A 17,422-nucleotide genomic window follows, 5' to 3' on the forward strand; every position below is an offset into this window, starting at 1 on the left:
TAAAACATTAAGTTATTGCATATGAAGTTATATAACACTACCACCTGTAACATATTTGCCTTTTCCGGTCTCTGTGTGTTTTAAAAATGTTTGGTACAACTCATAAAATGTTGCTAAATTATGCCTTCCACTGTATTTCCCCCGAACCCTTACTTCACATTAGAAGAAATCCAGAGCACTCTTCCTGAATTAAGGGACATCCTGATACATTTAGACGTCCTTTATTTTTTTACAGTGGTGAAAGACCACCCTCATCTCTTTACAGAAAGATTGTAAGGAGTATGCACAATAGAAGCAGAATTACTGCTAGTAGAAAAGCAAATGTGTCAAATTTCATGAAGGTGATGCATTAACTTCAGTTCAAGTAGGTGTGACATCAGTTGACATAATTCCATTGGTGACAATGGAGCTCCATCCATTTACACCAGTTAAAGCTCTACTCCGTGCTTTACAAGTGAGGCATTCAGGCAAAGTTTTTTAACAGCTTACTAATAAGGGTTGATTTGTCCCCTGTAATCAGTTGCTGTGGCAGAGCAAACTCCGCTGATGAAGACCCTGCTCCACTGGAGCAAATCTGCTTCACAGAAGCTAAGGGTCTGACTTCTGGCACATTTATTAAAACAATATGCTTTTTTGGAAAGTTTTAACAATTCTAAGTTTCTGTGGTTTGTGGAAAGTCTGTGACAGCAAAAGAAGAGTATCCCATCCCATTGGAGGGCTTTCACTCATTTCTGACTCATCCCCCTCTTTGTGTTATGCTAAGCAGAACTACTGAGCCAGATTCTTCCCAGCCAGTGAGTGGGAGAGATAACAAGGGCCAAGACAGTTGCAGGAAGGCATAGGCCTGTCCAGTAACTTTATGAGCAGAGAGAGGTAGTTAATCTGAAGTCAAGCAGAAAGCAAGGTGGATATGCACCATATAGACTAACTAAATGAGATATATAGACAGCATAAGCCTTCTTGAACTCAGGCTCACTTCATCAGATGTCACCAGTGAAGGCATCAGTGACTTCATGCCATAATTCCCAATGTAGCAGGAGTCTAGGGACCCTTGATTCTTATGAAGCCCTTAGTATCCACAGAAGGATTCTTTTGGTGCCAACAATTTCACATCCACCTATTGTGGGCCATGTGATTAATATGACTGTCTAGCAATGTGAAGGTTTAACAATTCCAAGTTCTTGTAGTATGTTGAAAAGCCTGAAAGGAACTCTTCATAAGAGTTTGTGCAGAAATCAAGTTTGGCTCCATCTTCCAAAAAGAATGAATCTTGACATACCTCCAAAACCTTGCATGTGTTTTAAGACATATTCTCTTCTCATGTTATGTCCCAAAATCCCATTGACATCAGTTGGGGATAGATGTGGAAAGTAAACCTTTCAGTATCCATAAGCCAGCATTTATAAAAGGTCCTTGGGCATGAGTCAGGAAGACTATAAGGATGGCAAACTGCTCTGATAAGATTAGCATTGGCATATATGGAATTGCCTTTGAAATGAATGACTTGTCCTTAATAATGACTGAAATGCATTTGGGTAAGGAAACTAGGGATGTGTGGCAGGAAGCTCAGTGTATTTTTTAAGCATCATCTCACATCAGCACGTATTTCCTAGGAGTCTGATGTGATGTCCCATTGGGCACCTTTAGTTACATTGCATTGTCTTGTGATAAAGTTACAGAAGTAGAAGGTCAGCATAAATATGTAACTTGATTCCCATTTAGAAAATCTTTTAAAAATCTCCATAACCACTTATGAAACAAATATGAATCAAGCTCGTGTTTTGATCACTTTTATTTATGATGGCCTGTCTTTGAATTTCTTGCAGATATCATATTACTTTAACTGCATTTCTTTTAGTACTATTTTATTTTACTAAAAAAACCTTAAAACTAAAATGCCACTAATAATTTGCCAGCTCAAGTTCCAACTGTAGTCTTATTTTCCAAGTAAACGGTTTAGGGATGGGTTTATTTTGATACTTTATGTGGTAGTTTTAGCTTTTCTAAGGAAAGCTTTTATATACTAAATACCATGGATTATGTCTAAATAGTAGTAACTGGTACTTACAGCATCGATACTACTATAGAAGCTTGTAAATATTTCCCCATAAAGATTATAGAGTAGATTTATTGTAGGACAGACTTAATTTTTCAAGTATGCCTCCTGCCTGTGCAAGGCTTAAATTGAAGTGTGGACACAAATTGATGTATCTATTATAAATCACATAGATACAAGCACTGCTATTTAGAGTTGTCTCTACAATTCATTTTTGGCATGCTCAAATTGGAAGGCCAGTCCTTATAACAACTAAATACATATCTATAAATGTCTCTGATGAAATGCTATAGTTGTTTTTTTGTTATTTCCTCTACTTAAGGGATATAAAGTTATACACAAAAGAATGGAACTATGCCGATTTTCATGAGCATCTGGATCATTATCTTAATTCATGTGGGGTACAAATATTCATATTGGGTACAAATATATCTTTTTCTGGAGGGGGGGAGTAAGTAGTAAAGGGATTGTGTTTTAATCATTGACTGGAAATTTAAGCATCATAGGCTTTTAGCTGTCATTTAACACTGTCAGGTCTGCCCCTCCATATATCATAATTGCACATAAGTAATTTGGAATCTATTTATGTCTAAAGTGACAGAATTGCAAATCCATAATTATGCCTGACGTTGGCTTTGAAATTTGCAATTTGAACATTTACATGCAGGGGATGAAATCAATGTTGGAACTGTCACGAGTCAAAACAGGGAGCTTGGCTATATACATTTTTTTTCATCTTGAATTTCCAGTATATCAACATAATCTGATTTAATGGAGTTACAAGCAATCTTTCCACTTATTTAGCTAGGTGTAGTAAAAGAAGATCCAAAATGTGATGACAGCAGAACAGGCCTTTGAAACGTACAATAGTGGGGCCCTTTTCCTGCATGACCGAAACCCCAGTAGAATCCTCTAACGCATGTCTCCTGACCAGCTCATCTGGCCAACAGCTATCATTTGTGCTATCTGATATCCATATCCAAATTGCTGCAGCGCTTTTCTTTGGCTTACTCGGCCACACAAAGCCTGAACTTCAGAACCATCTCATCCTATAGACGTGCTCGTAACAGATATTTACATTAAAGTAGCTGTGAACTTTCAGTTTATTTGAAAACACCTCCAGGATATCATTTTAAGGAGCTATCAGTAAGGAAGTGGCTGGGTGGCATCGTGGGCTCTGATCATCAGAAAGCGATAGTAACAAACCTTTATTTGGTTTGTGGACAGAGATCCTGAATGCTCTTCCCCAAAATCTTGCATGTGTGCAGAGTGTAGCAATTAAGATCAGAAAAGTTTGGCTTTGTCCAGCGTAGTAAAATTCCAGTCCAAATGACAGGGTCGAATTCAAACCCGTTGCCTTCTAATGAGTGGAATCTATGCAGTAGCGCTCTTTCACTAATATAACTGAGAACACCATTGTTCTTTGAATGTACATTACTTTCGGCCCTCTGTTGCTGAGAAATGCTTGTTGATTACAGCTAAGAACTGTATACAGTATGCCACAGCTGAATGACTTCCATGAATAAGAAGCTAAAGCCAGTCGACATATTCATTAGGTTCAAAGAAATGAGCCTCAGAACTGTGGGAAAACTTTTGTTTATGCTGCTGGAGGGGGAAAAGTAAAGATAGAGAGAGAGCGAGACCTCCACGAAAGCAAATACAGAATGGAGTTGCGCACATGGAGCAATAGGCAGCATTTTCACTTCCAGTCCATGCAATGCCATACTTTGCAAGTCTGTGTCTCAAACCCATCTCACAGCAAGACAGGTCACAGCAAATAGGTGCAGTATATTGGTAAATATGATACTCAAGCTGAGAGCAGTTCTACAAATCTTGGCTTGATTTTTCTCCTACTTAGCCTGGTTTTCCCCTGTCACACTTGCATTCAGTGAATTGTTTTTTTTCCCTAATTTCCACCAGTGTGATTCAAAGAAGACTCTTTTGTGATAGTATCAGAGAAACAGCGTGACTTTCTAGCACTGCTGATTTGATTGAGTCAGTTTTGCCATAGCTTAGGAGCATGAATTCTACTGATCCTTCTCACTAGCACTGGGAATATTTCCACTGTTTGCATTTAGATGTTAATTATTTCTCCTGTCACTAAAACAATGTTTTGGGGAATTATTTACCTCCAGGATATGAATATTCACACCATCAGCATATTTGCCTCAGACCATCATGAGACAAATATAACCTGACATCATTCATTATAATGTAACTTCATGAGTCAGTATAACCTAGGACCCAATCCCATTGAACTCTCAGGATCAGACCTATAGAGATCATATTTATTAAAGAGTTAGTGTGCGCACTAAGACTCCCCAACCATACTTACACTGGGAAGATTTATCTCCACTCATTCACGAGACCATAACATTCCTGGTAGCTAGTAAACTCAGCATATATCATCTTACTAGGGAAAGTAAATGACATCATTGGCCCGACTACACAGCCTTGATACACATGCAAAGTTTTATTTGTACACTTCTTAATAAAATGGACAAGAACTTCAGCATTATTTTCTGTGACCATAATTTTGTCCTCAGATGAACAATGAAAGAAATAAAATAGCCAAGCATGGTTGGTTGGAAAGCTAGTGTAATGAAAACAGTGTAAATGGAAGTTTGATTTTCAAGAGTTGAAAAAATGATTACAAAATAGATGGAAGATGGTAATTTTTTTAATTTAGGAGTATGGAAGCAAGTGAGATTTTTTAAGGGAGAATTATTTAATAAATGACTGAGTGGATCAGAAGCAAAGCTACGTTACTCATAATCAGACTCCCTGTCACAAACTGACCTTGGAAAGAAGAATTGCATTTTAAGTATAATTTCTGCAGCTGAAGGAAGTGACTGCATTGTGTATGGTAGCTCAGTACAAACATCTTGTCAAGCAGGCTCTAAACACTTGGGGCACTGAAACAGGAGGTTTCAGCTGTGGCTGATTTGATACCTTTCATTTATGAAGATGTACAATATAGTAAACGGGAAACTTCTCTGGGATATTTATTTGATTTCCAATAGTAAGAGATGAATATTGTGCCCATTGGCTTTACTGACTCTTCACAGACCAAGCTCTGTGTGGTCTTACGTATCATAAATGGATCTTCAGGGACAGAATATTTTTGAAAGATTTGAAAGAGCCCTACCTAACTCCTGTTAATTAGGAACCTAATTAAAAATTTGGATCACGTTGTCTTAGTTCTTCCATACTTTAACCCCTCTGATTGTGTAGGTCATATGATTCTCATCCATGTTGAAGTGCATAGAACAGGGAAGTTTACTGTTAAATACCCATGTCTTCTCATCCCTCTAAATGTGGGACCAGAGGAGTCACGAATACACACACACACACTTTATATAAAATAATCTAAACAGTCTCAGAAAAAGAGATGAGTCTCACTCGCCTACATCCATATACTTCCCTCCATACTTTTTACATCCGTCCTTCTCTTAATATGGCTTCTGTGTCATGCTATCATCACTGGCTTCCCCAAAAGGGACTGTTCTTACTAACCAGTTTACAGGAGTCACAGAGAAGGAGATGTAGTTACTGCTTTTCTAAATGGTACTACCTTCCATAAGTATTTTTACTGATTGGCTAGTTAGATGACAGTGACTACAGGGATTAATTGTTGCCTTCTGTTGCTATATAGATCATTCCCTTTTGTGGGGATGGGTATTGCATGTGTTTTGTGGCAACAACATGATATAGCAACACCTCTCAGATGCAGCTCTTTCCTGCATAAAAGCAGCAATCCTTTTGAGTACCTGTACCTCAAGTGTTATCACTAACTCAAAATCATACCTCCAAGTAAGACAGCATGATATTATCCCAGGCCTTTATTAATTCCCAGCATTGTTTAACAAGCAGACAGTGTTAACATGTGATTGTATGATTAATAGGTAGTGTCCTTCCTAGCAAGTAGAGCAAGATGGAGAAAGCTAAATGTGTGAAACACTGGATATGAGTTGCATCAATACATGCCATATGTGCATATAAAGAGAAGACAGCTGTTAAGAGAAGGAAGCTCTGCAAGCAGGGGCATATATAGTATACTTATTGTTAAATACCTCACAGAGAATAAAAGGACCTGCTTATTATCAGAACAGAACTTTTCATCTCTTTCTGCATCAGGGCTTTAGCTGGCGTAAGATGACACAACTTGATTAACAATCAGGTATTTCAAGATTTTAAAAAAACCCCCTCTAACAGGAAACTAGATTCCATAGTCCTTCTTTAAACAATACTTGTCTCTGAATATGAGACTCAGTATGATATTATTTGTTTGATCACAACTAAAGTGCCCATAAGCATGAAGATAATCCAGTTTCAGGGGTGGAGTGTAGATTGGGTGGGACTGTGAGGCCTCTTTTCTTAGCATTAAATTGCCTAAAAGTAATCGAAGGACAAGGGATCAGTCTTATTATCCTGAGTCATAAATAATTATGTTTGGTATAGTTAATTATATACATTGATTGACTGTTAGAAGATTGTAAAAGTATTGCTTGCTGAAAGGATATGGGAAACTAAGTGTACTGTGTGAGACCAACAAAACTCCTAAGCATTTGCTTTTTAGTCATATACCTTCTGGCAATACCTAGGTCTCTATCTACTTTAAGGGTATTATAAACTTTGCTCAGTCATAGGTCATAGGCTTGAAGCAGGAATCATTTGGTGAAATATTGTGGCATATGGGACACAGGAGGACAGAGTAGATAACCATAATGACTTTTCTAAGAAGGCCTGAAAGTCTTGGCCCCATTGAAGTCAAATGCAGAGCCTCGGCCCATTCAAGCAAAGTTTTAATTTGTTTTATTTAAATTCTGATTGTTAATAGCTTTATTATCTTGTACTGACTGGCTTTCTGCTTTGTAGTGCTATGTATTTAAAACCTCTCAGATTAATATCGAACTTTTTCCTTGTCCTGGGTTTTTGTCTCCTCTTGTCTCCTCTGCCCCTGAGATTGAAAGCAATGTAATCCCAATGGCTTTGCTCAAGAGATGCATCTATACTGGCACTCTTACAAAAGAACTCCCTTGAACATCACTGCCCACCCACTTCTGCTCACGTGTCAAACCCAGAAATGCAGTGGTGAAGTGGGACTGGCAGGCTCTCCCAACTGGCCATCTCTTTTTGTCCAGGAAAAATAGGTTGGGGCTGGAGTGCACAGGTTTCCTTGGAGTGGCATTCCCAGGGTTGGCAGGCCTGAGCAGGTAGGCAGGTGTTCTTGAGAACATCCTTCCTTGAAGGAGCAATTTAGGCTTACATGGAGAAAGGCATTCTGTGGCTTTGCATAGGTGTTGCATTTGGGCCAGGAGAAACACCTTTCACCTTTCAGCTAGTGTACAAACGTGCAAGGCGGGTTTCACTGAAGAGAACTGTGTTTTTTTTCCAGGACAATCTTTCTTCTCTCCTGCCAGTGTGAACTTTTGCACACATCCTGAACTGTTCAAGTCCTGAAGACCCTCAATATCCTCTGCTCTTCTTCCCCAGCTCCAAGGAGCACCTGTATACTCCAGCCACAGCCTATTTTTAGAGTAGTAAAAATTTCCTAGCACTGGAATTGAATGCCTATCCCTAGACTGTTCCCTACCCTTCCCTACACCCTTTCTGCTCACGTGCAGGTAGTAGCCATGATCTGGCTCAGATGACATAATCTTCTCTGACCCTCTCTTGATAGTATAGACCTCAAAGTAATTTGATGTTCTAGTTATTTCCTAAATAACTCTTTTCATTGGAAAGAGTGGGCCACTTTCACAGAGCCTTGGAAAAGTAGAGAAAATGAGATTCTCAGCTGTTTTCCTTCTGATTGATACAATGTCTGTATTATTTTCCCCAGTTCTGTTCACATTTGGATTTTTGATAGATTCATAGATATTTGGGTTGGAAGGGGCCTCAGTAGATTATCTAGTCCAACTCCCTGCCCTGGGTGGGAAAGAGCGCTGGGGTTAGATGACCCCAGCTAGGTGCTTGTCCAGTCTCCTCTGGAAGACCCCTGATGTAGGGGAGAGCACCACCTCCCTTGCAAGCCTATTCGAGATTCAGATCTTCCAGATCTTCTTTATTTGTTTGGGAGAGATATTAGGAGAAGTTGGTATGTGTCTTGATTTGCAGTTTTTTTAGTAAAGTTTAAAAATTAGAAACAATTATTGAAGAAATAACCAGACTCTGCTGGCAGATTTAGAAAAGAGATGAGAAAAAATTATACAGCATGAATTCATACTAGTTAGAACTGGGAATGAATATACACATCTGCAGACTGAGCTCTGAACCTCCTTTTGCATATATTGATATAGAAAAGGACAGGCGTCTCTAGCTGTCCGGGATTAATTCTCAGGCTTTTGCTGTCGTTATTTTACAAAGAGCATGTCACTAATTAATCTTATAGTCACTGTTCAGCCCTAAGCAATTTTTCCCTGTTTGGCATTTGCAATTTTCAAATACTAGGACTGCTGTCATGGAGCTCCTCCGTATATAATTGCATACATTTTACTTAATAAATATGGCTGTATTTGTGAAAGCTATTGGTTCCTTTGAGTTACAGCCTAGTTTAACTTAGTGAGAGAAGTTTAATAACTCTGTACAGAGCACATAATCAGACAAAAATCTAGTACTTTCCATTAAGGAAATGTGACCCATAATAAATGTTGCATGGAAGCACTAGTAACTGCCTTTAGGTTAAAGTGCTCTGAAAATTTCATGCTACAATGTAACAGTGGTAATAATATCATTGGTAATAATAGCTGTTGTTACTCCCCAGCTGAAAGGATAGGTGATTACGATATTATTACCATATTATTAGATATTATTACCATAAAGTAATTAAAGTCTACTTTGCTGTTAAATGGTTACCTTGGAGGAATCCCTCAAAAATGTGGTATGAAACATCTTCATAATTTAATCAATTAAGAACATTAAATACCAGGGCTCTAGTATTTTTTTTCCTGCACATAATAGCCGGCATGTACTACACTGGATGAGTAGGTGACAGAAATCTGAAGAGCAGATACTCCGTTAAGTTGCTTTTAATGCGTAAAATCATGTTTATGCTGTAAGTTGTTAAAAGAGCTACCACAAAAGAGCAGAGTAGCAGATGTGTCGGAAGGATGTGCTGTTCTAGCACAATGCGTAACAGGGTTCAGCTAAGTCTTCACGTGCATTCGGTCCTTTTCACACCTATGTGCCACATGCAGTTAAAAGCCTGGTAATGAATGACAAGAGTTTTGCTAACAGCTCTGACTCATCGGGAGGATTCTCCCAGGGATTAGTACCTTGGTGTCTCTTCTGTTCTTAATCTAACCCACAGCAGGAAAGGTTGGGCAAGCAGTTTGATCTGCGCATAAACAACCCGTCCTTTTTAACATGTGGCGTTTCTGACAGAGCAAAGCATTCAAACAGCAAAAGAAATACATTTTCCTCACCATTTCTTCACTGGCTCGAGAGCTGATTTTGCACTTAGGGTTTTACAACATGTTATCTGGACATTATACAAATCAACAACCATGATTTACTACTTAAAAAAAAAACAAAGATAATAAGATTGGAGGTGGAGGTACTTGGATTCATATATATATATATATATATAGATAGATAGATAGATATAGATATATATAGATATACACAGACAGAGTAAAACCTCATTAATTCAATATGGGATAGTTCAAAGTGTTGGATACCTCAAAGCTGTTGTTACTCCCCAGCTGAAGGGATAGGTGATTGTATGCCTTACAATGCAGATAATTCAAAAAATGTCTACTTTGAAGTTCAAAACTGTTTTCTGGTCCTTTGGACCAGGAAAACCTTGTTAATTTGAAATGCAGGAAAAGAAAAAGTACTAACTGAAATACTACAAAGGGGTTACAAATAAGTGTCCTGGAGGAAATTTGCAGATATGCAAATTGCTATGGGTACATACAGACTTAGTTCACCCATGTGTGGACCTTATTAACTTACTGAGTGTGGGACTGTCCCACCAACCATCAAATCCCACCCCCGCTCTTGCATGCAGCTGGGGCTGCTGCCCCCACCTCCCACCCCGGCAGACTCCCCTGCACCTCTGCCCTGCACCTGGGCCATTCCACGTGCTCCTGCTCCTTTGGGCACTCCTGGGCCAACCTCTAATCATGCCAAACTGCAGTTTTTCCAGGCTGTGGACCATGGTGTAGTTCCAATGGGGAATGCCATGCAATAAGTTAACTGGAGGGAGGGTGGGGCTGCATCCCCCCTGCCTTACAGTTTGAGGGTAAGGTGCAGCTAGGGCAGCTAGGCACAAGGACTTGTCTCTGCAGACATGGGAATCCCTGGATACTGGGAACAGGATGCAAATTAAGGCGGGGATGGGGGTGGCTTAGCCCCCCATAAGAGATGAAACCTCCACCCCCCCGGTAAGATTTGAAAATCATAACCTGGGGGGATTCTCTGCTCAGATTTCTCCTTCACTTCAGTAGACTTGTTAAACCAGTCCACTTAGGTGGATTGGTTTAATTTTTTTTTTTTTGCTGACCCCCTCGCAAGATTCAAAGTGTAATTCAAACCTTAGCTGGGAGTGCCTGAGGGGATGGGAGCACACAGAGTGGCTAGGGCTCAGAATAAGTGTCAGGTACAGGGAAGTCTTCAGGGGTGGGAGGTGGTGGCAGCAACTCTAGTTATGTGGGTTCAGGGGAAGTTTTGCAGGATTGGGGTGCCAGCTCAGCAGGGAGTTTGTTGGGATTGGGGTGAGGGAGGCAGGGTTGGCAGGACAGTTTCACACTTGGGTTGATCTAAGTAGAAGAAAAAGGTCATTGCTGCTGATCTACATTAGAAACGCCTTATGCTATATCCCATGAAATCTGCTTAAGTAGTCGCTGGGATAATTCCTTGTGTTGTTCTTATCAGTTAGTAAGGTCTACACTAAGGAGCCGACATACAGCTAGACTAAGTCTGTGTACCCATGGGTATTTACATACAAGCAAATTACCGTTGGTACATTTATTTTGAACTTGTTTTTTTCAAAGTCAGTATATTTTAGTCCCTGCAGTTCAAATTAATAAGGTTTTACTCTGTGTGTGTGTGTGTGTGTGTGTGTCTGTGTGTGTGTGTGTGTGTACACATGCACATATATATGTATGCATGTATGCACACGTATATAAAACAGTGAGGCCTAAAGTTTAGATTTGCTTTATCATCCTGAAACTGAGGTTCTGATCCAGTTGAGGAAAGTTTTTTTGTATTTAATATTATGCTTCCACCTTAAATAGTTTGCTGGACCAAAATCCTATCCCCTGTGCAGAAAGTCTTGCCTACAGCAGAAAGTGGAAAACATTGGCTTCACAAGGTGGGAGGCTCAGGATGTGCAGGAGCTTCTTACAGGGATCATGCCATGAAGCACGTGGCATTAGGAGAAAAAGCAGGAAGCAGAGCTGCTTTATCTTGGTTAGTGAGAACCAATGCCATTCCACTAAGACATTATTGCTATGGTACAGTGCAAACTACAGTCTGCAACCCTCAAAAGTCTAATTTGGACCTATGGCCTGGGAATGATAAGTTCCAACTTCCTGAACTTAAATGACTTGAGAGATGGGGATTCTGCCATTTTCTGAAAGACCATTCCATGTCTCTTGGCCAGAAGATCCCTTCTTCTTGTGCCATTTTAGGAGAGTTAAATCTGTCTGGAGGAAAGCAAGGGTAGAGACATGAGTCCATTGTATGCTGCCTGGATGCCAGCATAAGCCCTTCTTTAGGCCTGGAGTAGATTTGATGCTCCTCACTTTGGACTAAAGTAGGTCAGATTATAAGCAGATGGAGCCAGGGAAGCAGTCGCTATAAAGGGCAGTCAGCATCTTGCAGCTGCAAAGCCCTTCCCAGGAGGGAGGGGCCAGCCCATCTATTTTGTAACCTCACAGATCAGGCTCCTGGACACAGGAAAATCTCTGCCTACCCCAGCATGATGGAAAACTAGAAATAACTTCTGTGGGGAGAATTGGAGGAAAAGCCTCTCAGAGAAACCTTGCAGAAGTATCTTCCACTAGTTCCCCCCCACCCCGCAGAGGTATAAACCACGTGTGTATGTGTGTGCATGCATGATATCTCTAAGTAACAATACACAAACATATATGTTTTAACAAAGTGCCAATAAATGTTATATCAAATTGACAAAAGGTGTCAGTATTCGTACAGGTGGTGTGTTAAGTATAGCAGTGAAAGTGAGACATATATCAAGGTGATTCTAGCTGGTTTAGGTGTTTAAGTTCTTTTAATGTTTCTGTGTGAAAGCAATTTTAAGTTTAATTTAATTTTATTTTACCATAGATGTTACAAGGTCAGTCACCTTTCATTATGAGTCTTAGTGACCTGGTTGTTATTACTCAAATGCATCATATTTTACTTATGTAGACAAGAGTACTTGCCTCTACCAGACTGTTGTTTCTGTACTATTGCCCTCATCCTGGGCTGCTTGCTATGGAAAAAAATATCCCTGATGTCAGTTTTTGCCCAAGTAATAAGTGCAGGATCTTACCTTGTGAAATTAACTCTGAATTTAATACGTGCAGGCAGGAGAAATGGCCTTGCTACTGTGGAAGGGCATTGCCAAGGTACTGCATGTAGAGTTAATAGAATATTCATTAATTCAGATATTCAATACAAGATTAATTTGTTCTCCTAGAGATTGTGCAGACACGTAGTTTGTGGGGGGAGGAAATTGAATTTAACTGCACATGGGAAAGAGAGCCAAAAGAGAAATTCTTGACTTGTCAGTGGGTGTTTTGAGAATGGAAAGCAATGTCTAAAAATTAACTTTAAATGTGCAGTTGGTGTGGTACTAATACCTCTGAAGGCATAGACAGACATGTTTGCTGGAGAGTAAAATGAAAAACAACTTGTTTCAACTTGCTGTTTGTAGACTGGTGACTTCACTTTATTTTTTCTTTATGTAACTGCATTTTGATGAGTCTATTCAAAATTTGTGATGCACTCAGAGGCAGGTAATACAAATTATTATGCAAAGGAAGGCTAAGGCAGGAACATACTTTTTGCTGTACAAGGATTGTAATAAAATAAGTATTTAAATTCAAGTTGCTTCCATGATATAAAAAATAAATGTAATGTCAGATTCAGAAAACTGAGTTTTTAAATACCAAGAAACAGAGGTTATAAGAGAGATTCAAAAGCAAAATACTTATCAAAACTTGTGTGTCACTGTTTGATGAAGGATGATACTCAGTCAGCAAAAAAGAAATATGATTTATTTTAGCTGATGTTGCAGAAGCTAGTTTGAATAATATTAAGGACTTAAGTTTTTTTAGGTTTTTTTATGTATCATGAAGTATTACAGATAATAAACAAGGAACCTGTTAAATACTTTAAAATAGACTAAAACTGTCAGAAAGGCAATGCTTAGAAGGTTTTGGGTGGGGGGTGAGGTTGATACAAGGCCTCACGACCTTACTCCTTTTCAATACCATGTTATTCCCCTTCAAATCAATAAGATATCCATGTGAATAGGGGGAATCAGAATCCAGTCCGTAATTTGAGTTTGAGGTAAAACAGGAAAGTCCCTGGTCAGAAGCAATTTTAGACCCAGTGCTCAGAAACTGTCTGAACCAGACAAATCAAGTTACCTTTGGGGATCATCTAGAATCTAATGAGATCAGTATGATCAGTTTTTAGTGGCCAAACTCATAAGGGTAAGTGCTAGAGGGAACAATGCAAATGGATTTCATCTTCATGAAAGATGCCTTTCAAGTACTGAATGGCTCTGATTCAAGGAAGGGTCCTATTTATGACAGCACTCAAGGACTTAAGTATACATGCCTTACTGTTTTTCCTGAATAGGAATGAGTTTAAATGCATGCTTACACATGTCCCCCTAAACTGGAGCTTAAAGACCAGGTATAGACATTACACTTTTATCAGTTTAAGTGCTTAGGAACCAGTCTAAACCCATAACAGTACAGAAGTTTGGCGCACACAGGGAGGCATGCTACCACTCACCCGCACTTGGCTGCTCTGGCTGAGCCCCCAGCTGCCCCTGCCCCTGGGCTCTCACACAGCTGAGTCAGCATGGTGGCTAATGATGAAAGAAGGAGTTGGGAAAGGGTGTTTGGCCATGCCCTGGTCACCCTGGAGCTGTACCCACTTGTAGGGGTATGGGGTCCCTGGGTGGCTGTGCAGGAGCCCACTCAGTGATACCCATGGTCTCCATGGGCAAGCACAGCCTGAGGAAGCATAACTACAGGGCTAGTTCAAGTGCCTGGCTAGCTCAGTTGGTAGAGCATCAGACTTTTAATCTGAGGGTCCAGGGTTCAAGTCCCTGTTCAGGCAGTTGCTCTTTAGCCTCCGCAAGAGAAGGCTGAAGGGATCTTGTGGCTGCGAAGAAATTCGTTGTGGGAGGGGTACAGCAAGAAACCAGAGATGCTCTGTTGGTTAGGGTGCCTCTTGGGGTAACAAGGGACATTGGCCACAAATTGACTGAGAGGAGATTCAGGCTGGACTTCAGGAAGAACTTCTTCACTGTAAGGGTGGCCAGAATTTGGGACGGGCTCCCAAGGCAGGTGGTGGTCTCCCCTACTTGGGGGTGGTCTGACCCCAGCACTCTCCCCTGCCCAGGGCAGGGGGTTGGACTTTATGATCCTTTGAGGTCCCTTCCAACCCAAATATCTATGAGTCTATGAACAGGGGAGCATAGGTGCCTCCGGTGGCTGACTGCAGCTGACATGCCTATGACTGGAGAGGGTGGGAGGGGTGCTCAGTCTTGCCCTGCAGCCCAGTCGGGCTCTCTGGGACTGTGCCCACTAGCAGGGGGCATGAAGGTCCCTGGGCAGACGTGTGGGAGCCCACCCAGGAACCTAACCAGGGCGAGCATGGGTACCTCTGCTGCCTGACTACAACTGACATGCCTGTGGCTGATAATGATGGGGAAGGGACCAATCTGGGGTGGGCTGGCTACACTTGGCTACACTGGGCAGTCTCAGTGAGTCCACTTGTAGGTGTGCAGGAAAGCCGTGACCTGCTGGCTTTGGAAGCCTGTGTGTCCTCTCCACCTGCTCCTGAAATGTTTTACACCACTTGTATAAGTTTGATCAATTCCACCTCAAGTTTTTTGAGGTTAGCCAAAATGTCAGAAAGGGCTCTTGTTAATTAAATGATGAAATATGGATTTGAGCACCTAACAACAGGCATCAAAGGTAACATATTTAGAAGAGTCTAAATAGCAGAAGAGTTCAAGGGCATCCCTACACCACTGCTTCTGAGCTAATCAGCTTTGCTGAGAGGCAGATTCAATTCAAAGTAGAGAAAAGGGAGTTTAAGACAAACAGTAATCAAAATTACTTCTGCTAATCTGTCAATGAGAATGGTGGAACAAAGTCTTGTAGGTTAAGAAAGTACATATGTAAAGGCTAGGCAAAAAGTTTAGTCTCTGCCATATGTATAAGGGGTTTTTTTAAGTGTCAGCAGTCTAATAAGAATTAAGATATGTAAAACAACAAAAATAAGCATAAGTTACTGAATAATGCAATTAGAGTTGGGGGGGTGTCTGAACAGCAAAATTCAGAAGCATTGTCAGTCATGTATTTCAATAATTGCTGTTAAATAGAGGGAAAATAATATTTTTGGAAAAGAATGGCAATGAACAATTTGGAGACAGTGAGAAAGGAAATCGATATGTAACATTTGTTGTTTTTAAAATTGCCTGTCTGTATCCAAGCCTAATAAGAGACATGTGGCAGAGCGGTTAAAGCTGCATGCTGTAGACCTGAAGGCAAGCTTTACTCTGGGATTGCCATGAAGGGCAACCCCTAGTCAACCCAGCTGTATGTAGGCCATGCAAGCCTGAGAACCAAAGGTGACTGAACGCAGCCACATCAATCCCTTGTCTGCTGTGCCTTTACCAAATTAGTGTGATGGGCCGCTTAGACTCAAGACTGTGGTCTAAAGCTTAATCATGCACCCGTTGCAGTCACTGCCTACATGACTATAGACAACAACTGTTACAAAATTGGACCCTTATTTTCACCTGTCAAAGCCTTTAAACATATTCTTAAATTAGAAGTAAACACTTATACGTTTCATGTTAAGTGCATGCTTAAGTGTTTTGCTGGAAAGATCTTAGGCTGCGGTACCAAAAGGAACTGGATGCATTTCCTTCCCTCTCAGCACATTAATCATCTTATAAGTTTCAGTGAGACTTCTCACATTTCTGAAGGAACATAGGATTTGTCATCTGGTTCATATAGCACCCACAAATAGTTACATATTGAAAGGAAATGAATGAGACTAGAAATCAGAAATAACATTTTTCAGAAGTTCTTTAATATCAAGTTAAATGCTGGACGGCTGGAAAGTGTCAAGTGTAGGTTTAATCAAAAAAGCGCCTCTAACTGTAGTATAAATTTCAGACACAACTCCACTGTAATAAATTTGAGCCAAATTCTTATTTCACTGAATGCAAAGGTAAGCTACAATCTGTATAATGGTCTATTAGCTGGAAGATTGGACTGGAGACAGAAAACGTTCAGTCCCTCTAATTCAGGGGTGGGCAAAATCTGGCTCATGGGCCACATCCAGCCACCAGCTGACTGAATCTGCCTGCAGGTGGGTGCTCACCAGTTATTTATATCTGGCCTGACCCACAGCTGCTTCTGCTGTACTCCGCATGGGGCGAAGGCTTGCCTGCTCCCACCCAGGGCAGCACATGCTGCACTCTCACCCTTGCCTGCCAGAGGGCCCCAACTCTGGCCCTGGCCAGCAAGCACAGCTTCTGGACAAGGCTACTGCTGCAGCCACTGCTTGGCTCCACCTGTCTCCAGTGATGGCTCCTCCTGTCCCTGCTGCAGTGCTGCAGGCAGCAGGGAGGGAAGAGAAGTGGCATGGCGCAAAAAGCTGCAGCTGTGTGGGTCCTGCCCCAGCACCAGCTCCCAGCTGCCCTCCACCCACTCCACCCACCCAGCATGATCAGCAGCCACCTATGAATAGTCAAGTGTGTGGAAGCACAGCGTTGGGGATGGTGGGAGCCCTGGGTGGGAGTAGTCAGGGATTGGCTCCCTGTGGAGTGCAAGGGAGCAGCCACAGGCTGGGCATGGACTGCACCTGCACTGCCTGAATGAGCTCTGCTGCACACACCATGAGTGTGGCCATGTCGGGGGGCAGTATTTTCCAGCTAAGGGGACCTTCTGATGTCAGGGGCCATGTGTTGGGGGTAGGGGTTTCTAAAGCCACCATGGCAGCAAGCAGGGCAAGGTTTGGTATCAGGCAGGTGGGCAATCTTATGTCACGGACCATGTGACAGAGCAGGACTTCTGGTTCCAAGATAGCAAAAAGAGTGTTTCTAGGGCAAGGGGTGGGATTTCCAGTGACAAAGGTCAGGGGTCGGGGACAGGACTTCTA

The 17,422-nt window shown here is 41.2% G+C and overlaps 1 protein-coding gene and 1 non-coding gene across 13 annotated transcripts in view; both read left to right on the forward strand.

Moving 5' to 3' along the window:
* SEMA3A (semaphorin 3A) overlaps window positions 1-17,422 on the forward strand; it is a 468,302-nt gene that overhangs the window by 338,711 nt on the left and 112,169 nt on the right. The window lies entirely within an intron of this gene.
* TRNAK-UUU (transfer RNA lysine (anticodon UUU)) lies at window positions 14,287-14,359 on the forward strand. The gene has a single exon. It is a non-coding gene; the product is annotated as a tRNA-Lys (tRNA).

This window comes from Crocodylus siamensis, chromosome 4 (assembly GCF_052110815.1).
Source record: "Crocodylus siamensis isolate JL-2025a chromosome 4, ASM5211081v1, whole genome shotgun sequence".
In the NCBI taxonomy this organism is placed as follows: domain Eukaryota; kingdom Metazoa; phylum Chordata; order Crocodylia; family Crocodylidae; genus Crocodylus; species Crocodylus siamensis.